Raw genomic sequence first — 27,500 nt, 5'->3', positions numbered from 1 at the left:
TGCCTGTGTTATTATCAGAGTGTTTTGAAACAAGTGTGAACAAACTAAAACAATGTAACGGGCATCTTTTATTTTACAGACTTTTGAATACGATGCCATGCCACACATCATATAAACGAAGTGTCAATCACGGCCGTTCCAAGAACTCTTTTTCACTTTTTTTCCTTCTAAAAGCAAATCCAAATTACAGGCATCAATAAATCATCCCGCTCCGAGAGCAACGTTTTCAAAATCAATAATTTCTTATTGAAAGTGAAGAAAAACATTGTGAAGTTTGACTTCTTCACATCCGTATCACGACATGTGGGCAAGATGTTCGAATGTTCATGACAACCATCACAGGAAAAATGTCTCCTCTCAACAGACACCAGTGTGTGGTTTAGCCGTGACGGGCGCAGTGGCCTAGTTGATAAGACATCGGCCTTCCAATCGGAAGGTCGTTGGTTCGAATCCCGGCCACGCCTGGTGGGTTAAGGGTGGATATTTATCTAATATCCCAGGTTAACTTATGTGCAGACCTGCTAGTGCCTTATCCCCCTTCGTGTGTACACGCAAGCACAAGACCAAGTGCGCACGGAAAAGATCCCGTAACCCATGTCAGAGTTCGGTGGGTTATAGAAACACGAAAATACCCAGCATGCTTCCCCCAAAAGCGGCGTCTGGCTGCTTAGATGGTGGGATAAAAACGGCCACACAACGAGTGTACGTGGGAGTTTCAGCCCATGAACGAAGAAGAAGAAGAAGATTTAGACGTGACTGATGTGAAGATAGTTATGTGCCAGAAAACAATCAGGCAGCTTGGTGGGTTTTTTTTTTTTGGGGGGGGGGGGTCAAAGGATTTATTAAATTAACAAAATTGAAATCCGCCACAACCGAACAACTGACGTCGGCTTTCCTATGTGCTACTAGCCGGCTGTGATTTAGTACGAACTAAAAGCACACTTTCACCCACAATATTGTAAACCTTATTCCCGAAAGATTCATTCAAGGTCCACAAGTCAATCTCCCCTTTCTTAAGAGTTTGTAACGACCGCATCATAAACTCCAATGTATTTAACACATTTGGTGAAAACATGTTACGATGTCACGGTTTATAGAAGCCCATACTATTGTATTGTGGAGACATGCGAGTGTAAGAGTGCCAGTAATGTGTGACGTGATCACACGATGCTTTTGAGAAATACTTCCTTTAAGACGGTGTAATGGAATTGTGTGTGCTAAAATGAATATTGACTCTGTAGTACTTAACATGCACTCGGATCCGGAGTTACGGTTATATTCACAACATAGTAAAGCAGATAGAAACTTAATCTCTAATCCGTTGTTGCGTCAACAACATATAAATGTCTAGGACTGCTACGGTCAAATTTACGTGGAATTGAGTTGTTTTTGCATTTTAAAATGATAATTTCTGTATGTGGTCACATCTTAGTCTGTGCATACTTTTGATGTGGTCGACCTCCCACTTCGTCTTCTTCTTTCGGTCATTGTAGATCGTACTGTGTCTCTGCAGCAAAAAAACGAACAAAACCAATACACACACACACACACACACACGCACGCGCGCGCGCGCACTCACGCACGCACACGCACGCACGCACGCACACATACACACACACACACACACACACACACACACACACACACACACACACACACACACACTAACTTTACTGGTTCATGACAATAAACATTATTCTATTCTATTCTATTCTATTCACACACACCGAGAAATAAATGCTAAAAACAAAGACGGGACAGTAGAACGTGAGAAAAGGTAGCAGGACGATAATAAGAAAGGTAACGCAAGGACTTGGTAACGACAGGGACAGACCTGCTCCACTGGATCACGGCGAAGCGGTAACCAAAGTCTGGCACGGCGGAGGACCGAACGAACAGTGCAGCGCCACTGGAGGCTTGCATGAATGATTGATCTCACACGCGCACACACGTACACACACACCGCACACACCACCACACAACTACTCTTCTGATCGCTTGCTAGGGAAAAGGCAGTTCAGTCTATCTTCTTCCGAGTTCCTACATGGGATCCGACACTCAAGCGCTCTCACTCCCTATCTCAGCCTCCGTATCAGATAGTGTTCAGAACTCTTTACACGCTCTCGAGCTTCCAGCTTGAGAGCTTTCTTACTGTGGCGCTAGCGTTGCTCTGTAACAGCGACAAAGAAGATAAAAGAAACGCGGGACAGTGCGTTCTTATTCCCAATGGTGGTTCGTCGTCGGCTGAACGTTTTCTAGCACTTTGTGTGTGCGACAACGAATAAATAGAGTGAAAGTGCCGTATTATTCCAACAGGTGTTCTCTTGAACTGAGTTTTCGGATCACCGTGTTTAATTTGGTTTAAATAACTGGCGGAACAGCGAAAGTGGCGTTTTATTTTAACAGGTGGTTTTGTTTGGATTCATGTCTTCAGGTTGAGCGTGTCCAGAACTTTTGTATGGGACATTGGGTATTTCCTAGAACTTCTTATTGGACATTGAGTGTTTATTATAACTTTGTGTGTTGAACGCAGTCTTTAGCCGAGCGTTTTTAGAACTTTTGATTTGGACATTAAATGTTTTCCAGAACTTCTTGATGGGGCATTAACTGAGTGTTTTCTATAACTTTGTGTGTTGAACGCAGCCTTCAGATGAGCGTTTCTAGAACTTTTGTATGAGACAGTGAGTGTTTTCTAGAACTTTGTGCGTGGAACGCAGTCTTCTGCTGAGCTTTTGCTGGAATTGAGTCTGTGTGGGACAGAGCAGGAGAGGGGAGAAAGGGACAGTGTCGTTTTCCTGAGCGTATTCCTTGACCCTCTTGGACATTGAGCGTTGTCTAGAACTCCGCGAGTGGAACGAAGTATAGAAAGTGGAAATGGGACATTACGATTCAAGGTGGTCTTGAGTCCTCGACTGCAGGGTATGTTGGCGTGAACAATTGTCTTATTGTCTTTGATTCTCTGCCTGTTGCTGCTGTGTTTTGCGGGGGACGGTGTTGTTTTTCAACCGGTGATTTGCTGTAGAAATCTGGCTGATGCTTTTCTTCGTCAACGAGGCGTAAAAGTGTTGGTAAGTTTTGCCTTTTCTTGTTCTTGTTCTTGTTTGTGTGTTTGTTTGTTTGTTTGTTTGTTTGTTTGTTTGTTGATTGGTTGTTTGTTTGCTTGGTTTTGGGTTTTTTGTATTTTTGGTTGGTTGGTTCATTGTGTGTTGTTGTGGTTTGTTTTTCTGCAAATTTCACGGCTAAGTGTTGTCACTGACCTTTTGTTCCTTTTCACATAAATTCTTCTACGTGTTTTGAGGGTAATTAACTGTCCATTTTGTCGCTTTAATCACGCTATACGTTATTTTTTTCTCTTTCATTTCTTTATTTTTGTGTGATCGTTTGTGATGTTTTTAGTTCTAATATTGTGTACTCTATCTTCAATATTTGGTCTTCGTTTGATTTCATTGTTGTTGGGGTTTTTCCCTCCTTTATTTGTGTCCTTCTCTTTGTTCAACAATCTCTCAGTCACATTCTTCTCTCCTCTGTCTGTCTGTCTGTCTGTCTATCTCTGTCTCTCATTCTGTCTGTCTCTCTCTCTCTCTGTCTCTCTGTGTCTCTCTCTGCTTATCTTTTGTAATTGTTTTACGTTTGTATATATATATATATATATGTATTTAAGATTAGAATAGTCCCTCTCTGGGCGAGGGCTGGTTGAAAAGAAGCTCGTTTATATTGCTTATGCCACAACCCTCGTAAAATAAAATTTGATTTGATTTGATTTGATTTGATCTCTCAGTCTCTCTCTCTCTCTCTCTCTCTCTCTCTCTCTCTCTCTCTCTCTCTCTCTCTCTCTCTCTCTCTCTCTCTCTCTCTCTCTCTCTCTCTCTCTCTCTCTCTCTCTCTCTCTCTCTCTCTCTCTCTCTCTCTTTCTTTCTCATTCTCTCACACTATATCTTTGAGTACCTTTTTTTGTCGTCGTCGACGTTGTAGTTCTTGCCGTTGTTGACGATGTTGTTTACTCTGTTTTCTATGTCTCCACCTCTTTCATTCATATTTTCTTCATTTATTTGTCAGTGATATTACTTTCCCTTTATTATGGGAGAGCGACACTTACTTTAAAATGAGCGTTTTTGTTTTATTTTGTTTTGTTGCTGATTTTTTGTGTATGAAAAAGTTAAAATATTTTAGATACACTTAGTTAATGGTTAAACCTGGCTATAAGTTACAAAAAAGGCACAGAAAAAATATGCAGCGTAACTGTAGGTTTTCTTTACAAAATGTTGTTGATTTTACTAACTTTTCTTCAAAAACATATGTAATAATTTCTAGAATTTTAGACATTCTAGAGCCTGTAAGACGTGAAAATTACACACGTAAACATCAAGCTGAAGTTAATCGATACGTCTTGTAAGCGATCCCGTCAAAAACATTGTACATTGTAATGAATTTTTGTTGTTGTTGCTTGTACTTTTCTTTCTTTTAGCGCCGTTTAAAAAAAACACGCACCTTTTCTTCTTTCTCTGGTTTCATTGATGGCATTATCTTGTATTCTTTCTTTTAGTTTTTCAAGTTTGCCTCTTACGGTTTATTGCTGTTGTTTCCAAGTATTTTCACAAGAATTGATAATTAAATTAAGAGCACACCAAAGCTCTTGTGATTTATGAATTGACATTAGAAAAGAAAACACTACAAAGAATAGTGTTTGGAAAGGGGACAATTATCAAATGTTGTGCAAATCTATGTAAACTCTGTTTAAAGAGTTAGAACAATTTCGGGTGTATTTAAATAGTAGACGTTTGGCAATATTTCTCACGATAATCAGTGTTGTGTGTACAGAGAGAGAGAGAGAGAGAGAGAGAGAGAGAGAGAGAGAGAGAGAGAGAGAGAGAGAGAGAGAGAGAGAGAGAGAGAGAGAGAGAGAGATCAAATCAAATCAAATCAAATCAAATCAAATCAAATTTTTCGAGGGTTGTGGCATAAGCAATACAACGAGCTTTTTTTCAACCAGCCCTCGCCCAGAGAGGGGACTAATCTAATCACATATTTACACAGAGAGAGAGAGAGAGAGAGAGAGAGAGAGAGAGAGAGAGAGAGAGAGAGAGAGAGAGAGAGAGAGAGAGAGAGAGAGAGAGAGAGAGCCGAGTGACTGAGACGGAAAGAGAGAGAAGAGAAAGATACAGAAAGAGAGAGACAGAGAAAAAGACAGAAACACAAACAAACAACCAAACAACCAATCAAACAAACAACCAAACAACCAAACAAAAAACAAACAAACAAACAAACAAACAAACACACACACAAACAAACAAAGAAAAGCAACAGAAAAAACAAAGAAAAGAGTGTAAGCATATAATTATCACAAAAAAAGAAGGTTAAAACAGAGACAATTACTAACAAGTTTAGAAATACGATAAAATAAAAGACAGTTTACAAGCAAAAAAGAGAGAAAAAGCCGGAAGGAAAGAAAGAAAGAAAAAAAGAAAGAAAGAAAGAAAGAAAGAAAGAAAGAAAGAAAGAAAGAAAGAAAGAAAGAAAGAAAGAAAGAAACAAAAACAGACACAGTAAGACCGAAGGACACAAAAAGAAGAGATGAACACAGAACATTAAAAAGCGGAAAAAAAATAAACAAAGGGAAGAAAACACGCACACCAAAAAACAAACAAACAAACAAAGTTCCCGGGATGAAGATGAAGCTGCAGCACAGTTTTCCACTCATCATAAAGCTGTCTAATGGTTCCCGTGGTCCTTTGTTTTATGACTTTTCAAGTTGACAGCAATCTCTGGAGGCAGTTACTCATGCACAATCAGTTTCCTGCAATTTCTATCGCTTTTTTTTTCTTGTCCTTTTTTTCAATCCTAACTGTTTCAACAGATGCGTTCCTCGAACGTCTCTGCGGCTAGTATTGTATGTTCTTACTTCGGTATTTTTCTCATTGTGTTAAAGCAGATCGATTTACTTGAATTTCGTTAAGAATTTTCACCATCTTTGATCTTCCTCCCAACCTGTTTGGGCGAAATTATTGGCTGGAAAATTGCTGGCATGACTTAGCTTTTTTTTTTTCTTTTTTTTTTTAAAATGACACTGCAATCGTGTTTAAAAAAATATTGCTCTCCTCGTTCTTGCACTTCTTCTTCTTCAGCGTTCCAGAATGTTTTGGTTACGTGTGAGCTCGTTTACCCATTTGGGTTCCCCACACTATACTCTGAGAGCATAGTCAGCTCACTCCGCTTTCGTTGAGTAGGCATGCTGGGTATTTTCGTGTTTCCATAACCCACCGAACTCCGACATGCATTACAGGATCTTTTCGGTGCGCACTTGGTCTTGTGCTTGCGTGTACACACGAAGGGGGTTAAGTCACTAGCAGGTCTGCACATAAGTTGACCTGTGAGATTGGAAAAATCTCCACTCTTAACCCACCAGGCGGCAGCGACCGGGATTCGAACTCACGACCTCCCGGATTAGGAGGCCGACGTCTTACCACCACGCCACTGCGCCCGTCGTTCTTGCACTAAAACCATGCACATTCTTCCACTTGGGCACATGTCAACAGTCAGCAGCTTCACGGTTGCACGGCGGCACGTGTTTTGCGATTTTTTCTCTCCGCAAATTGACACTGGTGTCATTTATGAAATTCAGCCGACAAGTCTCACGCTGCACGTAAAGCAGCCACACTGTTGAGTTTAGCCATGCGTCGACGTGAAAGGATGCTGTGGGGATCTGTGATCATGTACATGATGGCCCACGTCTGGAAAAAGTACATTTAAAGTAAAAACTGTACACTAATTGAATGTGCTTAAGTATCAAGCTGCAGCGCCTTGAACTTCAAGTGACGTCATACATCCTTGCTTTCATTCCAAGTTCTCCGAAAGTCAAGTGTCACATGACCATAATTATGTCTAGATGCTATGCCTTTCGATTATGTGCAGCGCCTTGAACTTGACGTCATACATCCTCGCTTTCATTCCAAATTCTCCGAAAGTCTTTTGTCACATGAACATATATCTAGATGTAATGTCTTTCGCTTCTGCGAAAGTTGCCTCTGTCGAAGTGAGCCTTTATGTCATCATGACTTTATTTTATCTGTGCAGATGTTGACATTTGTTCTGCCGCCGACATGTTTGCATTATTTTCTTTGTGCATTTTCTAACATTGGCCGTGTTATGTCCAAAGAAATCAGGTCTGCGTTTTTGTGACTTAAATATGTGTCCCGTTGTAATGTCTTTTAATCCCCCGAAAACTTAGTATGACTGGTCAAAAACGCCGGAAAAAACGATCATACACGTTAAGACCAACTACTGCACAACATCTTTCGTCTATATGAAATTTGTCACTTATAAAGTTAACCTTTATTTCATTCAAACTTCTCTTTTTGTGTGAACATGTTAGCATTATGTTTTCCGCATAATTGTTTTGACTTATTTCCTTTGTGTTTCTGTTGACACTGGCAGTGTTTCTTCAGGTCTTAAAAAGACATCTTGTTTTTATTGTTTTTTAGTGTCCAATTTTCGATCTCTACAAAAACGGAATTTATTTGCTTAAGGGCGGGAGAAACAAACATACACGTAAAAACTCGTGAAAAAAAAAATTGCGAACGCACGAAGGAATTGCAGGCTACGAACGCAGAAGAAGAAGAAAAAGAAGAAGAAGAACGTCTTTCGATTACGCGAAAGTTGGCTCCTACAACATAATAGGCCTTTATGTCACCATGACTTTATTTTCTCTGTGAGAATGTTGATGTTTAATTGTTCTCCACCTACGTTCTCTTTGGTTTTTTCTACTGAAATTGGCATTGTTCGAGCAGGTGTGTTTGTTTTGTTTTGCCGTGTGTTTTATTTCAAAGAAATAGTGCTATGGATTTTTTTCCAGATCTGCCAAGATTTAAAGTCTAGCAATCAAGCAAAAGTTGCATCTCGCAAAATACGTTTTTATGTCATTTTGACTTTGACTTTTTGTGGGAATAATTGGACATAATTTTCTTTGTTCTACTGCTGACATTGGTAGTATTTCCGCACAGTAGGTGTTGATTAATCTGGTGCCACCAAATGCGTATTGAAAAAACAACAACCGGAAAGCTGTGTACAAATTTAAACACCGTTCTCTCTTTCTCTGGATGGTTTTTATCGGGTTAGTTTTACTACCGCTCATTTTCAAATCTCGTACTGTTGAGTCGATAAACCGAATTCGTTTTTTGTTTTCTTGAAAGAGCACACAAAAAGTGTGGACTGGGTGGCCGAGTGGTAACGCACTTGCGCTCGGAAGCGAGAGGTTGCGAGTTCGACCCTGGGTCAGGGCGTTAGCAATTTTCTCCCCCCTTTCCTAACCGAGGTGGTGGGTTCAAGTGCTAGTCTTTCGGATGAGACGAAAAACCGAGGTCCCTTCGTGTACACTACATTCGGGTGTGCACGTTAAAGATCCCACGATTGACAAAAGGGTCTTTCCTGGCAAAATTGTATAGGCATAGATAAAAATGTCCACCAAAATACCCGTGTGACTTGGAATAATAGGCCGTGAAAAGTAGGATATGCGCCGAAATGGCTGCGATCTGCTGGCCGATGTGAATGCGTGATGTATTGTGTAAAAAAATTCCATCTCACACGGCATAAATAAATCCCTGCGCCTTGAACATGTGCGCGATATAAATTGCATAAAAAAAATAATAAAAAAATTAAAAAATCCCTGCGCTTAGAACTGTACCCACGGAATACGCGCGATATAAGCCTTATATTGATTGATTGATTGACAAATTCAGGCCACTTTGTAGACTGGTCGATCTTCTTCTCGTTCGCTAGACTGGTCATTCATAGGCTGAAGTCAGGTTAATGTACACGAACAATTAATATGAAGTAATTCGGTCAACAGATGTAGAGGTTTATATTAGAATGTTTGTGGGTTGCATTTTTTGGGTCGCCCTGTACATGATAACACATTTAATCCAAGTAAGCCCCGAACAAAACACGTTTCTTCGGGGACACCCCGAAGCGTCCCGGTACCAAAGCGTCCCAGTACCGAAGCGTCCCGGTACCAAAGCGTCCCGGTACCGAAGCGTCCCACTATAACGCGTCACAGGACTTAGACTTTTTTTTTTTTTTTTAAACCTTGAATGACCTTGATTTGACCTTGACTTGACTAACCATATTTATTTTTTTTTAAATTTAATCTTGACCTTGATTTGACCTTGACTTCACTGATTTTTTTAATTTTGCACAGACCTTGATTTGCTTTCGGTAAAAAAAAATAACTTTTTGTCCAACTTTTCCCCAACTTTACTTTAGATCTGTACTCACAACACACCAATTTGGAAATACTGTACCCGTGTGGACAAGTTCGGGGGAAAAGTCCGTAGGCTTCCGTTCACAAGAGGGATATGTCTGTTATCACACACGCTTCCTGGCTTCACTAAGCGTGAGCGTCGGAAAAAGTCTTTTCAGTTCTGCCTCCGACTTTTTGGGTTAATTTGGGTTTGTTTGGGTTCATTTGGGTAATAAAAAACGCTCGCGCTGGACCCGAGTACTCTTCAGACTGGCTCGCTCCCCCAGTATGAAAGTTTTTGTCTTGTGCACGTTTAAGACCAAGTGATTGCTCTGTGTGAATTACAGGCATTCCCTTTGCTTTATAAATACATTGGCATGCGAGCCGAGGATGTGCGTGGTGACTGGTACCGGGACGCTTCGGCACCGGGACGCTTCGGTACCGGGACGCTTCGTGCCCTACTGCGCGGAAGCGTCCCGAAGCGTCCCGGTACCAAAGCGTCCCGGTACCCCTGTGACGCGTTATAGTGGGACGCTTCGGTACCGGGACGCTTCGGCACCGGGACGCTTCGGTACCGGGACGCTTCGGTACCGGGACGCTTCGTGATGTACCCCTCCTATATGCACGCAAATAAAATGAAGCAGAAAGCGTAGAACAAAACAACGTTCTTTTTCTCCCCTTCGAGCCAAATCGGTTGGGGTTTCTCAAATGAAAGGCAGCACACGTTGTTGGCAAGAAGAAACACGAACATCATTTGCGTCGAACGAGCAACATCATCTAGAATCAAAGGCGTTCTCAGCATGAAGGCTCCAGTTTTTCTATCGGGAGCGGGATTATGTGCTTATGCTTGCAGCTTGTAAATACACTCACAAAAGATAACAAGGAAGCAGAAAGGAAAAGAAGAAGAAATTGAAAAAGGTATGCAAGCAACTTGACTCACCAAGAGACAGATCTCACTATCTCTCTCCCTCCTCTCGTTCGACCTTCCTCTCCCTCCCTCGTCTTTCTCTGTCTCCCTCCCTCCTCTCTGTCTCCCTCCCTCCTATCTCTTTCTCCCTCCTTCCTCTCTCTCCCTCCTCGCTCTCTCCTCTCCCTCCTCTCTCTCTAACTCTCTCCCTCCCTCCCCCCTCTCTCCTTGTACCCTCCCCTGTCTCTCCACCTTCTCCACTCACCCTAGGCCCAAACACTTCTGACAGAAGTACATTATGTCCGTTCAACGAAGTGAACCCCCAAACGACACTACAATTCTTGTTCCTATGATGGAAGTGCAAGTTTATTGGTCTTGGTCCTCCCTGGCAAATATTGTCTCGGTTGCGCCCGAATTCCCTAGAGTTACCGGACTTATTTGCACTGCTTGAAAATGTTGGCTACTTTCACAACTAAGATTGATTTTTCCAACCAGCACAGGATCCTTGTTCGTTTTATGATTCCGGGGTCCAGAATTCAAACAGGAAGTGCAGCGTTCCATGTGTGAAAGCCATTCACTAGATATAAAGCTATACTTTACCATTGTTGCTATTTCAGGAACAGATTCTTTTTTTTTCTTTTTTTTTTTTGGTATTCATTTTTTTTTCTCACATTATACATTACATCACAGTTCACATCGCCACATACATACATACATGCATAAAAAAAGAATGATCTAGAAAAGAGAGAGAAGTAAAGAGAGAGAGGGGGAAAGTTAAAGAGGCACTGTATAGGACTGTTTGACTTAGGGTTAGGAACAGATTTTTCTGTGAGCACAATATTTGGTAAGATATGTTGTGTTTGAAGACCGTTCCTTTCTTGTGTGAGAAGTCATTTAGGAACTCTGTGTGATGTTTCATGTTTGGTGGCTGTTTTTGTTTCTCCTGAGTGAAATCAGCTCTCCAAATCTGCCCGTTTTCCCCCTGGTGCTGACTGAACGGATCTTTGGATGATTGGCATTCTGCAAAAAAATGTGTTCATACAACACAGAATTACACAATGACACCTTTAACGATTAGAATTAGTGTGATAATGTTACATGCACTTAAGCCAGGAAGTTTTAAGATAGATAGATAAGATAAGATAAGATCATTTATTGTCCATACAATTAACTACAATGAATGGAAAAAATGTGGTTCATCTGGTCTTAAAACAACCAAAACAACATATGACAACAACCTTAAAAAACAAAAATAAGAACAATAAAACATACGAAGTAAGAACACCCAAAGTACTCCAGACAGGCACCGTCCGCCACATCCATACTGCATACACACACACACACACACACACACACACACACACACACACACAAGAGGGCGCTGAGCAATCTTACCCTCTCCCTTCTCCGATTACATGTACTCTACCCCTGGCTTTACCCTTGTTAACGATCGAGGCACCTCTTCCAAGCCCTGCAATGGCGGGCAGATAAGTTGACCAATGTCTTGTACACGTTGTGATTGTTGTCGCAAATCTATCTAACAAGGACATAGTAGCTAAGACACTGTGCCATTATTAAAGGTGTCCTCTTTCTCGCAGTGTGAACACGAGTGTAAACAACTATAGATCCATCCAGGTCTGGTGGTTGTCCTTCGGGTCAGAAGAAGACTTTTGCGTTCTGCAGCTTATCTGTGCATTCGGAGATGGCTCTTCAAGCCTAGTCTTGAGGCGCAGAGTCTGGAACAGAGGTGGGCACTGGAGGTCAGTTGCGGTCACTCACTGCCTGTGTTGCGCTGTGGGGTTGTTTTCTCGCAGCAACAAGTATCTGACAGCGTCGGGTTTTACAACCTATCCATCTGGTCCCACACAAACAACCCAAATCAACAGCTCGGGGACTTTCAGATTATGGTGGGCGTTTGTACTTGAAGTGAATTATTTTTTTCAGATTGACACATAGGTGTCCCTTGCAAAATTAATTTAGTACACACAACAGGCAGGGTGGAGATTGTAGGTATGCAACTAGCCGCTGATGGTGCTGCTCAGGACGTTAAATCTGAATTTGGTTATTGTTGGTATGTGTTTTTGGGGAATGGTACTCTTATCCCTGTAAAAATCTGGACATATATATAATGATAATGAAAATCTAAACAACAAACTGGCTGCTGGTGAGACCAAATCTGTTAAAAGAAAACAGAAATATGTACGTACCCATCAAATAAAAGACATATATAATGTTCGCCTGAATGTTGTCCAGAAGAAGCCTCCACATTTAAACATTTGACTTCTTATTTGTGCTGTCTTTGTTTTCATGGATACAGATTTGTTTTAATTCTAAACAGAGTTTGTCTCATCATGTGTGCTTGTCTTGGTGAGTACAGATTTCTTGTGTGTGTGTGTGTGTGTGTGTGTGTGTGTGTGTTTGTGCGTGCGTGTGTGTGTGTGTGTGTGTGTGTGTAAGTGTGTGTGTGTGCGTTTGTGTGTGTGTGTGAGTGTGTGTGTATGTGCGTGCGTGCGTGCGTGCGTGCGTGCGTGCGCACGTGCGTGTGTGACTTGAACATACTTATACTATTTTACAAGAGGGTTCACACGAGAGAGAAGGTATGTTCAAACAACTAGACAGCAGCGATTCTCAATGGATCAGAACTCACAGCATTCTTGAAAACTTTTCAGCACCATTTCAAGCTGTTTATTAATAATTGAACCTGAGAACCTGCCTAAGCCGTAATATAGTTGGTGCTTATGGGCAGGCGACGCTTTGTTCTAGAAGAGGTGTGTCATTAAACTTTCCAATAAATTACCAAAGTCACTTTATTCTTCTTTCGTTTTCGTTCTCCCTCCTTAAGCCTCCGTAAGACTAGAAACAAATAAAGAAAGGAATCAGGAAATAACGAAAGAAAGAGAAACAGGACAAATAAACAGAAAGAAAGGGAGGAAAGAAAGAAAGAAGGAAGAAAAGAAAGAAGGAGCGAAAGAAAAAGAGAAAGAGAGATAATCAAAAAGAAGAAAAAAAAGAAGAAAAAAACAGAAAAAGACGCGCCATAAAACTGTCAAATAAATGACCAGACACTTAACTTGTCTTTTTTTCTTTCGCAATCCTTCTAGAGCTAGCCTACTTTAAAGACACAGAAAAATGAAAAAAAAGAATGTTTTTATTTTATGTTGGCCAGTGTTTTTTCAACAATGGGGAACAGGGTCAAATAGCAGTCGTCTCAGGTTCAGAAATCAGGACACAAAAAAGTCGACATTACGAACGCATGCTTCACATAAGAGTAACAAAAAAGAAGAAAAAAGAAAAAAGAAGTCAGAAAAAAAGCTAGAAAAGGCTTAAAACTAAACTTTCTTTCAGATATATGATACTATTCTAGAATTACAAGTTTGAAACTAAAGTCTTCAAAGGAGTTATCATTCTATATAGACTTTATGAGAAAGTTACGCATGAATACAGAATACAGATTATTTATTGCCCAAGGTTAGGAATTTGCCCTGACATTGCGGTTAATGTGTTCATTCAACTCAGCCAAGAACTCCAAAATGGCATGCATGTAATTATATAATGACCAAATAGATGATATCAATTAAAATGCATTAAAAAATGTCAACATTGTCATTCTATGACTTCTTGTCGTGCTGTCATTCGCAAAGCACATGCACACAGACACAGACACAGACACAGACACACACACACACACACACACACACACACACACACACACACACACACACACACACACACACACACGCGCGAGCGATTACAATAGACCCTTCCACCAGCATCTTAGACCACTCTTTGTACCTTTTCTTTTAATAGATGATTGTCATTTGTTTTACCTCATGTCTGCCCTGCGTGTGATGGTGTGATCGTGACTGCTGTAGTGTGGGCGTGTGTGTGTTGGTGTGTATGTCAGTGAATGTGTGGGCGTGTGTGTGTGTGTGTCAGTGTGTGTGTGGGTGTGTGTGTGTGTGCGTGATTTTACCAACACTACGCTAAATTCCTTGTGCTTTAAATGTTTTTTTAATGTCACTTGGCTCAATAAATACTGTATTCTGTATTCTGTATTCTGTAGTACTTTGTCCACAAGAACCACCTCTTTCGGATTATTTTCATCGCCTTAATCTCCGAAAACAATCCGTCTTAGTCGGAAATCAAGCAAGCAAGTAAATGAGCAAGAGAGAGAGAGCACATACATTCCAAAACTAAAACAAAAAATCGCTGTAATTTGAAAAGCGAACAGCACACGCTAGACTTCACTACAAAGATATATACACAGGATTCCAAGTAGCACTACTTTCACCACGATAACCACCATTCATTCATATGGTTTAAGTTGTCGTAATCACCAACAAATGATCAGCCTCAGTCAAAGAACAAGCAAGAAATAAAAGCAAACAAGAGAAAAAGAATCCACATTTTAAAACAAATTAACAAATCAACAACAAAATCAGCAATACTACGTACTAAAGCGAACAGCGCGGATTCAGTGTGGAGTTTACACCCAGATTGACCACAAGAACCACAACTTACAGACGGTTTCCGTCGCCTTAATCACCGAAAACGCTCCGCCTCCGTTGGCAAAGGAATACGTCTTCTGTGATCTGATCACGTAGCGTACAGGCGTCTGGACAAACCACTCAGTCAAATTACTCCAATTTCACAAGACACTGGCATCTTAATGCTTAGGTGCCGGGGCGTCTTTTCGGAGGAGACTGCCGGTCACCAAAATCAACGTAAGTTTTAGGCTAACCTCGTGTGTTTTTGCGAGATTGCTGGAGCCACTTTGTAATGTCGTCTGTTACAACGGGGTGTAAGTTCGCTTTGCTGACTCTGGCGTCCACTTTCTGGTCGTATGGTCGCCATTTTGCTAGAAAGTCCTACACGTTTTAGATGAAAGAGAATATTCTGGTCACCTTCTTACTGGGTCAGATGTCCTGATAGACATCGCTGAGAATGTCTGGCTATGGTCACGCCAAAGCTGGTTGTGGCTTTCTGCCTTTAAGTTTGTTGCTGTACGCATCACAGAAGAGCCAAACTATTCGCTGGGTCAGATGGCCTGAAAGGCATTGTGTGTGTGTGTGTGTGTGTGTGTGTGTGTGTGTGTGTGTATGTGTGTGTGTGTGTGTGTACGTGCGTGCGTGCGTGCGTGTATGTGCGTGTGTGTGTGTGTGTGTGTGTGTGTGTGAGAGAGAGAGTGAGAGAGAGAGAGTGAGAGAGAGAGAGTGAGAGAGAGAGACAGACAGACAAACAGACAAACAGACAAACAGACAGACAGCCAGCCAGCCAGACAGAGATTGAGAGAGAGAGAGAGAGAGAGAGAGAGAGAGAGAGAGAGAGAGAGAGAGAGAGAGAGAGAGAGAGAAAGAGAGAGTTAGAAGCAGAGAGAGACAGAGATTGGATTGGATTGGATTGAATTGTTTAATCATATAGGCCATAGCCCATTATGATGAGGAGTGGGGGGGGGGGGGGGTGAACATACAGACAACGACATGAAGACATTTCAACTAAAAAACAAGTGTTGTTTTGTTGTTTTTTTACAAATAAACAGAACATTTTCGAACCGTGTATTCATTCGCGGATGTCATAAGCATATGGCAAGCTTATGTAATCTTGGTTTTCTATGAAACTTAGCTGAAAAAACTGACACTCACTAAGTGCAGGGCAACAAAACACAAAATGAATATCATCTTCCTTTTATACTCTCCCTATACGTAATGGGCATAACAACATAAATGCATCATATCTCTTATATTGATTGACATGGATAAATAATTCTTTTATCCCGCATATGAATCTTGTAATAATAATTGTTAAATGCCTGTCAATATTCAACAAGAAATATGGTTTTACTTCAATGTACATTGCAAAATGTCCTGTATAAACCAAAACGTTCACTATTATTAACATGAAGAGTGGGAGAGAGAGAAGGGGTTTGGGGAGAAATGGAGGCGCCCTATTTGTTACGGCTTCATGTACTTGTACCATGTTCATTCTTTCTACTTCTCAATTTTGTTGAACATTTGTGACCCTCCACCACGGAATGAGTCGCATGTCACCTTTGCATGATTTTCATATTTGTACATTTTTCTAAAGAGTTTTTTATGCTCTATCCAGTGGTGAAAACCGTTTTAGAAAAGAGCGAAAACTGTTTGAGTTATAAGCCTGTGACTAAGGTGACCCTAACACTGTTACCAGACACTCCCCGGACTTATATAAAAAGCCAAGCGCAGAACCGCGCGACGTGACATGCGACTCATTTCGTGGTGGAGGGTCCCATTTTTCATAGCTTCGGAAAACCATACATTTCATAGCAAATTAAATATGGAAAGGCAATGCCAATGCACTTTGGACAAAGTTTATAGGACCATACTTGAACTAAAGTTAGATGAGCTCTGATACAACATTCAGAAAGTGACGTAAGTTACAGACCAACCCTCGAAACGTCACATTGTTCGCACAGCACGCCTCCACGAATTCAGGAGAGATAAAAAAAAATCTGCCACACAATATCACGCCATTCAATAAAGAGCAGAGCACCGTGACAATAGGTTGATTAGCATGAAAGCCAATTCATTGGTGGGCGTTAGCTGTGAAGCCGGTACAGGACTCTGCCAAATTATCCTCTTGATGATTACGTCATAAGCGGCCTGCGTCACTTTTTGTAATCGCAGATGTGGTGCCAAAATCGGGACACGTCTCATTAGCCTGTCGAGATAGAGGCATTTGTGTATGAATGTGTTACGAAATGTCACGATCTATTTCGCGTGGAGTGGCTTTTTCCAGAACGGTTTCTGCTTTCATCGTCTCTGCAGCCAATATTCTCGTGCATGTTCATATCTTCCTCCTGTTGTATAGGCATCCCTTACTTTATCATCCGAAACATGAGGCCTTCCGACATGAATAAAGGCACACTCCTTCTCGTGAAAACTCTTCGGCTAACTATTTCAGATCTGTCCAGGCGTTTTCATACCCTATATCAATAGCCTGGGTGATGCCCGTTTACAGTGGATATTTTTTCATGAACTCATTTTGTAAAAGCATCTGGTGGCTTAAAACAAAAATGTTTCAAGCATCAGTTAAAACGAAATTCCAACTCACAAGACAGGCATGCTAACAATGAATAAATCTGACTGGTGTTGTAGAGTACAAGGGCAAACAAATTAAGGTCGGTAGGCCTGTTACTTTTTTCTTTTTAATTAAAGTTTGTACATTATTTACACAGGCGCATGTGGCTTTTTATTGGCCGGAAATCGTGCGATTATTTTATATAACTATAAGTGGTCGTTGTCTATGAATTGTTTTTAATGTTTGCATGTTATTTCTTACGAGAAAACTTTTTATGTAAAATGTTAAATTTTAATGTGTAATGTAAAGCGCCATGAGACTGCCATTCGGCGGTGAACAGCGCTATAAAAGAATGTGTTATTATTATTATTATTAACAGCAAGCAGTCAGGAAGTTTATTTTTGGCATTTTTGAGCAAGTGAAAGGATGGTCAGATCTGATGCGGTGAGTCGAAAAGGGTTTCACGGGAAGGGGTGTTCCTTTAATTAAGTGAACAAAGCAGATTGAAGGTCTATCTAAGCAGTGATATGTAAATTAACAGGGTTTTCTCTGTAAGACACTGTTTATTCTTGCCCGTCTGTTCCAGTGTCTCAGGTCTGTTTTAGTCAGTTGTCTCTGTCTGTGCTTTTATTTATCATCCTGTTTTTGTCCAAATATAGTCTGTTTACTAAAAACAACGATGGAGTTACTTTACCTTAGAAAGGACGAAAGAAGGAGGGAAAGAAAGAAAGAAAGAAAGAAAGAAAGAAAGAAAGAAAGAAAGAAAGAAAGAAAGAAAGAAAGAAAGAAAGAAAGAAAGAAAGAAAGAGATAGAAAGATAGAAAGAAAGAAGGAAAGAAAAAAATAAAGAAAGAAGGGAAGACACATGACACAAAAATCAGATATCTTATAAAGTCGCCCACTCTTTTCTTCTGTTATAAAAGTTAAAACAATCGTCATAAGTCTGAAGAATAGATACCCTGCGTTTCAAATCAAGAGAAAAACCACTTTCTCAACTGCTTGGAAGACAGTTCTATTTATGTGTGCAGCTAAGCCGGGCCAGTGGGCGTTGGACGATCTAGCTTTCCAACTTAGAGTGCAAAAGACCTAGGGCAGTTCTTGAAAAGAAGTAGTTTGAAGGCTAAACTAGGAATTGTCCTAATACGAGTTATTTTTGTGAGATCCCGCGGCTTACTTAAAGTTACAGAATACAGAATACAGAATACAGAATCATTAATTGCCCAAGGTTGGGAATGTGTGATGACATTGCGGTTAAGAAACATTTCAATCCAGCCCAACACCCGCATCATTTATACAAACTGATCAACAACATTAATTTAAAAACAACACTGGACAGCATAAGTTTAAAAATACATTCACTAAAACTAGCAGTATACACTCAAAGCTTCCTCGCCTCAAGTCACACACACACACACACACACACACACACACACACACACACACACACACACGCACACACACACACACACACACACACACACACACACGCACACACACACACACACACACACACCCCAAAGGAAATGTTTCTATTTGTCAAAACTATAATATGAACTCGCGGTTTATGGTAAATGATTATGATGTCAAGAAGTCAATGGAAGATTCGTTGTACTTGCTGCAATGTAGACGCACCTGCGATGATTAACTCAAACAAATGCTTTGTTACTATACTAGTGTATATTATAACATAGGCTATCTCCCATCGTCTTTTTACATTTAGTCAAGTTTTGACTAAATGTTTTAACATAGAGCGGGAATCGAGACGAGGGTCATGGTGTATGTGTGTGTGTGTGTGTGTATGTGTGTGTGTGTGTGTGTGTGTGTGTGTGTGTGTGTGTGTGTGTGGGTGTGTGTGTGTGTGTGTGTGTGTGTGTGTGTGTCTGTCTGTGCGTGTGTGTGTGTAGAGCGATTCAGACCAAACTACTGGACCGATCTTTATGAAATTTTACATGAGAGTTCCTGGGAATGATATCCCCGGAGTTTTTTTAATTTTTTTTCGATAAATACTTTTGATGACGTCATATCCGGCTTTTTGTAAAAGTTGAGGCGGCACTGTCACACCCTCATTTTTCAATCAAATTGATTGAAATTTTTGTAAAGCAATCTTCGACGAAGGCCGGACTTCGGTATTGCATTTCAGCTTGGTGGCTTAAAAATTAATTAATGACTTTAGTCATTAAAAATCTGAAAATTGTAATTAAAATGTTTATTTTATAAAACGATCCAAATTTACGTTCATCTTATTCTTCATCATTTTCTGATTCCAAAAACATATAAATATGTTATATTTGGATTAAAAACAAGCTCTGAAAATTAAAAATATAAAAATTATGATCAAAATTAAATTTCCGAAATCGATTTAAAAACAATTTCATCTTATTCCTTGTCGGTCCATGATTTCAAAAACATATAGATACTAGAGGAATACCCGCTTCGCCGGGTAGCCGGCTTCGCCGGGATGAAATACTTAGAGCCGTACGCCGGCTTTGCCGGATCCGAACAATGGACCCGCCAAGCTTAGGTCCCTCCCAGATTCGTGGAATGGGAACAGCACGAAAATGATTCAGTGGCCATAATGCCATTCCTGACCATATCGAGTCCCATCCTTGTCGACGAATGTAACCGTGTTAGTCACCTTTGGAGGCGAACTCCACTCAAACAGGATTGAGCAATTTAGAGCTTATCTGTAAGCCCTTTTGAACTGTTATGGCTTTTCAAAGGAAGGCCAGTACATACAAATACACAAAAGCCGCCAGACCACATCACAAACAGAACTGAACAATCCCCAGGTGTTGCTCACATAGAGACACACACACACACACACACACACACACACACACACACACACAAACACAGAGAAGCCGTATCTATAGAGAGATAGATGACAGTGTATTTTTCGCGTGGCTATATATTGATTCGACCTTTGCACTTTTACAGTGAGGATAATTTACGGGTCCAATTTACGTTCTGGACACTGCGGTGACCTTCTAAAAATAGTAACAGAACGCCGGGAATATCCGAAGATGCCCCCCTCATACTATAGTGCACCATACGAAGGAAGGGAGGTAAACGCTGAAAACATGGAGAAGATGAGAAGATAAGGAAGAGTTACTGGGAATGGTGAAATGAACACAAAAACCAAAATCGGTTCAGCGCTGCGCGCTGAGAGCACGTGTTGAAATATCTCATCGATGATATTGTGTCCGGGGTGTAGCTGAATACGGTGTCCAAATTTGAAAAAGATCCACCGAGAACTTTGGCTTTGGTGTGTCGGTATGGGGGCCCGGGTAGCTGAGATGGAACCAAAATCGGTTCAGCGCGCACAAAATCGGTTCAGCGCTGCGCGCTGAGAGCACGTGTTGAAATATCTCATCGATGAGGTTGTGTCCGGGGTCTCTGTGAATAAGCCCACCAAATTTGAAGCAGATCCATCGAGAACTTTGGCCGTGCATCGCGAACTCACACACAGACACACACACAGACACACAGACACAAGTCGTATATATATATATAGATGATATGTTTGGATTAAAAACACGCTCAGAAAGTTAAAACGAAGAGAGGTACAGAAAAGCGTGCTATGCAGCACAGCGAAACCACTTTACCGCGCTGAACAGGCTCGTCAGTTTCACTCCGTTTTGCACAAGCGGCGGACTACGGTCATTGTGAAAAAATGCAGTGCGTTCAGTTTCATTCTGTGAGTTCCACAGCTTGACTAAATGTAGTAATTTCGCCTTACGCGACTTGTTTATACTGTGTCATCATTCTTCCACAAACTTACAAACTCCGACTACAGACTTACTATAATTAGGTTGAGTAATAAGTTCGTCCTCTTTTGACCAAGTGCATGATGGCCTATCCTGGACACAGGACGGACAGGCATGCTAATGCCCCGGTCTCACATCTACGAATTTCACCCGACTTTAGGTAGTCGGCTGGAAGTCGGAAGAGGTCGGAGAGTTCGTGAGAATTTGCAATTTTGTTTTTGAAAAGTCGGTTAGTTCGGAAGGCCCTTCAGACTGTTTTGAACATGTTCAAAACAGTCGGGAGAGCCTCCCGACTCAGACGAATAGAAATTTGTCGGGTGGTTGTCGTAAGCGTGTCGGTTTAGTCGTAAAGCGATTCTGATTAGTCGTAACGGTAGTCGGAAGACTCGTAAGGGTGGTCGGATTTGTCGGTAGCATAGTGTCGTTCGGATTAGTCGTAATGGTGTCTGATTTGTCGTTAGGGCAGTCTGATTTGTCGTTAGGACAGTCGTTAGCTAGTCGGTTTAGTCGTTACACTGGTCGTGAGAGTCGGCTATTGTTCGGAAGTTTTTCAGCTAATAATCGGGCCTGTCGTAACTGCAGTCGGAATTGTCGTTACTGCAGTCGGAAGTGTCTGGACACATGTCGGATTTGTCGGCCCTAAAGTCGGGTGGTTGTCGTCTGCTTGTCGGCTACATGGTCGGATCAGTCGTAAGGACAGGTCGGGAGTGAAATTTGGAGCCGAATTTGCATCCGACACTTCCGACCTAGCCGACTTAACTATCCCCGACACTTCCGAAAAATCGTATATGTGAGGCCCAGGCATAACAAAGAACAAATCTGACTGGTATGTACAGTACAAGGGCAAACAAAGTAGGGTCGGTAGGTCTGTTACTTTGTTCTTTTAAACTGAAGTTAATTTTTAAATTATTTACACAGACGCATGTGGCTTTTTATTGGCCGGAAATCGTGCGAGCTGTACGTGTGCTCTGGGTGTCGAAGACGAGTAACTTTCCTTGAGTTGTCAGTTCTGCAAAATCGAGTTTTGTCATTTTTAAGCTTTTCTTCTTAAACGTTACAAAAAATAGGTTCAGTTAAAATAGGGTCGGTCGGATAATCGGAAACACTAAAATTTGTTTCTTGACATAACACAAATGTGAACACGATACCCTACTCCTCTGCGTCAGACATCTGAGTCCCGATTCCGCTTATTGTCAGATTTTTTTCCAAAGCGGACGGGTACGCATACGTCCCATTGTATTTTAGGAGGAGGTGCGGTGCGGTCATCTACGCGAAAGCCCACTCGTGAACTGAACAAAATAACACCCACACGAACGCATGTGAGAGCTGCTGTCCATTAACACAAGAAGAAGAAGAAGAAGAAGAAGAAGAAGAAGAAGAAGAAGAAGAAGAAGAAGAAGAAGAAGAAGAAGAAGAAGAAGAAGAAGAAGAAGAAGAAGAAGAAGAAGAAGAAGAAGAAAAATAATAGACGATGTTCTGAAATGAATCTATTGGTGTGTGTTTAGGCTGTGCAAGAGTTGCTCCCCTGTGAGACAAACATCGACACGCCGTTCACCAGTGAAGACGAAAGATCAAGGCCATCGCAGAGGATAATTAGTTCAGATGTATCTCATACAATGTCCGCTCGATATGATGGGTTTTTTTCTGAACATCTCGAACAGATATAAGTAATAACCGTTATCTTCATAACTATCACTTTTGACGCCATCGTTAAAAATTGCTCCCAGATAAGAGAATGATGCGTAATAAGTTTTGATAATAACAAAGAGTATTGTAAATGAAATTATCCCTGATAATGCAGATATGCGACATACTCTTTGCTCTCAGATAATGAAAAGATCAATGAAAATTAGTAATAATGACAATGATAAATGTTATCTTTAGTTCAGATCGGTAACTGCTGGCGATGATGAGAAAGGCTAATGTCATCAATGCAGGCATCACTTTAGGTGTTAATATGGCACCATACGCTTTTGCTCACAGGAAAGCGAATGATGAGGGACGTAGTTCACCTGGCATGGTAAGCGATGATGGAAAGAACTGTCACTAAAGGGGGGGGGGGGGGGGGGGTGCTGTTTAAAGTATGGAAACACAAAAGAGCCACTTCGGTACATCCGTTTAAAAGGTATATTGAGTGTCGGGTGTATTTGTTTCTTTCTCTTACAGAGCAACATCTGTTCTTTCCTTCAAGTGATGTGAAGCGTTGTTAAAGAAGAAAAGCATTCTTGCAGGTCTGGGGGTGGGGGGCAAGTGTGTGTGTGTGTGGGGTGGGGGGGGGGGAGCAGGTATGCTAGCAGAAGAGAAGTTGCAACGAAAGCGGAATTGAAGAGGTAGGGTTGGGTTGCAGGTGGGGGATGTGGGTGGGGGGTGGAGGGCGGGAGGGGGGAGGGGGGGAGGAAGAAAACGGTGGAATGGGGTAGAGGGGAAGGGTGGTGTGTTGGATTATTTAGGGCCAACAGAAACAGTTGCACATTGTCTTTTGTGAGTATACTTAAAAAAAAGGTCGCGTAAGGCAAAATTACTACATTTAATCAAGCTGTGGAACTCACAGAATGAAACTGAACGTTGTCCGCCGCTAGTGCAAAAGACAGTGAAAGTGACGAGCCTGTTTGGCGCGGTAGCGGTTGCGCTGTGCTTCATAGCGTACATGGAATGACATTGCGGGTTACCTGAACATTGACAATGACGAAAGAAAGATTGTGTGTGTGTGTGTGTGCGCGCGCGTGTGTGTGTGTGTGTGTGTGCGCGTGTGTGTGTGTGCGTGTGTGGGTGTGTGTGACCATGTTTGAATTTATTCGGATTTAGTTCTCTTTCCTTGTTTGTATTATGATTGTGTAAGTGTAAAGCGCTCTGGGCTCGTCACCACGAGGTTTACGCGCTATATAAGTATATAATCGTTATTATTATTATTATAGCACGTTTTACTGTACCTCTCTTCGTTTTAACTTTCTGAGCGTGTTTTTAATCCAAACATATCATATCTATATGTTTTTGGAATGGAACCGACAAGGAATAAGATGAAAGTTTTTTTTAAATGATTTCGAAAATTTAATTTTGATCATAATTTTTATATTTTTAATTTTCAGAGCTTGTTTTTAATCCAAATATAACATATTTATATGTTTTTGGAATCAGGAAATGATGAAGAATAAGATGAACGTAAATTTGGATCGTTTTATACATTTCTTTTTTAACAATTTTCAGATTTTTAATGACCAAAGTCATTAATTAATTTTTAAGCCACCAAGTTGAAATGCAATACCGAAGTTTGGCCTTCGTCGAAGATTGCTTGGCCAAAATTTCAATCAATTTGATTGAAAAATAAGGGTGTGACAGTGCCTCAACTTTTACAAAAAGCCGGATATGACGTCATCAAAGACATTTATCGAAAAAAATTAAAAAAATTCCGGGGATATCATTCCCAGGAACTCTCATGTAAAATTTCATAAAGATCGGTCCAGTAGTTTGGTCTGAATCGCTCTACACACACACACGCACAGACACTGAGACAGACAGACAGACAGACAGACAGACAGACAGACAGACAGACACACACACACACACATACACCACGACCCTCGTCTCGATTCCCCCTCTACGTTAAAACATTTAGTCAAAACTTGACTAAATGTAAAAACAGCAAAACAGTAACACACAAAAAGACTAACAGACTATGAAAACGAACAGAACTCAGCAACTAATCAACCTGTCAAAGCAAAGTAGAATAATATAGACACAGAGAAACACACACACACACACACACACACACACACACACACACACACACACACACACACACACACACACACACACACACACACACACACACACACAAACAACCAATCAACTCTAACGCAAACCAATCTTGAACCAAATAACAGCAACAAACTTAATCCACGCTACAACATAGGTCAGCCATGTCGGATATGAAAAACACAGGCAGGCTCAACAAAAAAGAGTTATAGCCTTGTTTAATGTCCCCGCTGTGTGCAGTTTGTCAAAGCGTAACTCATAAAAGCGAGACCGCTAGTCGAGATAGCGCTAGGCTAGACCAGAGTAATTTCTTTCCAGTGAATACTATTTGCTTTTTCTTCTACCACTAAGAATCAATGCTTAGGTCTCTTCCGCGTAGTAGACTTTTACCGGCTTTGGGAAATAACTTCTGACCGGTTTAGTGAAAAAAAGCGATAGTTATCTCTTCCTCTAGTTTTCGCACAGCACCAAGCAAGCTATAATAAGGATGGTTTATCTGTTGGATTAGTTCACGCCTTGTAATTAGTTTCTCCTTATTTCTGATAGATTGACTGACCAAACAGGTGCAGTATCTCGTACACATTCTTATCGTTTTTCAGCTAGAGAGTTCTGGGTTCAAATCCAGGGTGGGTCTTGTGGGTTTAGAGTGGAGATTGTTTTATTTTTCAGGTCAACTTATAAATGCAAAGTGCAGACCTTCCAGTGTCTTATTGCCATTTGTGTTAGTCTACACGCAAGCGCAAGACAAACTACGCGCGCGAAATAGCCTTTTTCTATTTCAGAGTTAGGCGAATTATTGAAAAAAACACGAAAATAACCGGCATTCATTTCCCCGCTTACGGAGAATGACTGTGTAACTGAATAGCGGGAAAAAAACGGCATAACACATACACACAAAAAAACACTCCTGCTCACGAGTGGATGTGGGAGTCTCTGCCTACGAACGTAAAGAAAAGAAGAAGAAAGTGTTATACACTTTATAACCGAGAACGATAATGCCCATGAGTTCCAAATGCAAGAGGTTAACAAGATCTTATCCAGAAACATTGTAGAGTATAACCAGGAATGCACATCACTGAAAAAGTCGTATAGTGAGAGTCCAAAACAAACAAACCCTGTCCATGCATTGGAGGACGATCGTTCTCAGTGAGTCTTTCGGGAACCATTTCTGAACGTCATAGTCCTCTAGAGGTTGGACACACAAATTGTTTTCGAGCAAAATCTCAGTCTGCGTGTTCGTTACAAAACACTGGCGTTTCTTGGACTGGGTCCTCTCATTCCCACCCTGTCTCTTCATTCTCATTCGCACTCTGCCCTCCCCCCCCCCCCCTCATCTCCCCTTCCCCCTTCTCGTCCCCGAGGAAAAACAAGACCAGTTTGGTGGACAGTTTGTGCGGTATGGTTTGTAACGTTGCTATTACGTGGGTTTGAAATTGAACCGGCCGCATTCCAGTAAAAATGTAAAGGCACACTCCTGGAGGTGAAAACAGTTCAACTCACCATTTCAGACCTGGCCCGGCTTTTACATGGAATAAAGCCCTCCTCTCCACTTCGTCACATACCAAACACTAACAGCCGCTGGGTGCTCGCTGCATGTGCGCAAATGGGTTTTGTTGATGAATTAATTTCGAAAAAAAGACACAAAGTGGCTTCTCTGCTCGCGAGATATGGAGAGATTTGGCGATAAGTTACTGCGGTAGAGTGGCTTGTTTAAGAATGTAAGCATTAAATTCATTAACAAAAAAAGGTGAAGAACTCCAACTCAACACAGCAAGCATTCCGGCTGTTAAATTGTGGTATAATAATAATAAGAAGAAGAACATTTATATAGCGCTAAATCAAAAACTTTCGTTAAAAAGGCTTGCTCTAAGCGCTTGACATCTAAACTAAAACGTCATTCACACTCTTTACAATGATGTACAAGAACTTCATGTCACACTCTTTCATTCAGTATAGCACCATTCACACAGTTGTTATTCTGTACAAGACAATAAGTTAGTCTAACATTTGTGACCCTCCACCACGGAATGAGTCGCATGTCACCTTTGCATGATTTTCATATTTTTACATTTTCCTAAAGAGTTTTTTATGCTCTATCCAGTGGTGAAAATCGTTTTAGAAAAGAGCAAAAACTGTATGAGTTATAAGCCTGTGACTAAGGTGACCCTCACACTGTTACCAGACACTCCCCGGACTTATATTAAGCCTAGCGCAGAACCGCGCGAGGTGACATGCGACTCATTTCGTGGTGGAGGGTTACATTTAGAATGTTCATAAGATGAAAACAAGAGAAAACCAGACTGATTAAAACAACTGCTTAGTGCTAACAAAGCATGAATCTTAATGATAACGTAATACATGTTTAACTGTTAAGACCATAAAAAAAAATAAAAAAAACCTATATGCTAAAATAACTTCGAACTTTTAAGAACTTCTTATAAGATACACAGCACAGCTAGATAAACACCAGAATGATAAAACAAAAGGCAACTCGTTAAAACTATTAAATGCATCAATGTCTAAAACACGAAAGACTCAAATATAAGATACACAATTCTCTAAAATTGTTTATTAAAACTGAAACCGACCTGCTCAAAGTAAACCATACCCACCCCTCCTCCTACACTAAATACTAATTATTTCTACTCTTAACTTCCCAACTACACGTTATCCATAAAACTATGCACAGGAACATGTGTGTCAGCATTATGTGGCACCGACATGACTTGTGCATATCTAGCCTACAGCTAAGGGTTAAAGTTAAAGGACTACTGCAGTGAAAAAT

General features: G+C 41.0%; 1 protein-coding gene across 1 annotated transcript in view; it reads left to right on the top strand.

Annotated features, from left to right (window-relative positions):
- Positions 1-2,000: 2,000 nt before the first annotated feature.
- LOC138966762 (orexin receptor type 2-like) overlaps positions 2,001-27,500 on the top strand; it is a gene marked incomplete in the record, with an annotated part of 280,805 nt that continues 255,305 nt past the window's right edge. Inside the window, 1 exon segment of the mRNA XM_070339093.1 lies at positions 2,001-3,068.

This window comes from Littorina saxatilis, linkage group LG5, assembly GCF_037325665.1.
Source record: "Littorina saxatilis isolate snail1 linkage group LG5, US_GU_Lsax_2.0, whole genome shotgun sequence".
Taxonomy (NCBI): domain Eukaryota; kingdom Metazoa; phylum Mollusca; class Gastropoda; order Littorinimorpha; family Littorinidae; genus Littorina; species Littorina saxatilis.
Note: the sequence above shows the minus strand (reverse complement) of the source record. Positions and strands in the feature narration are given on the sequence as shown.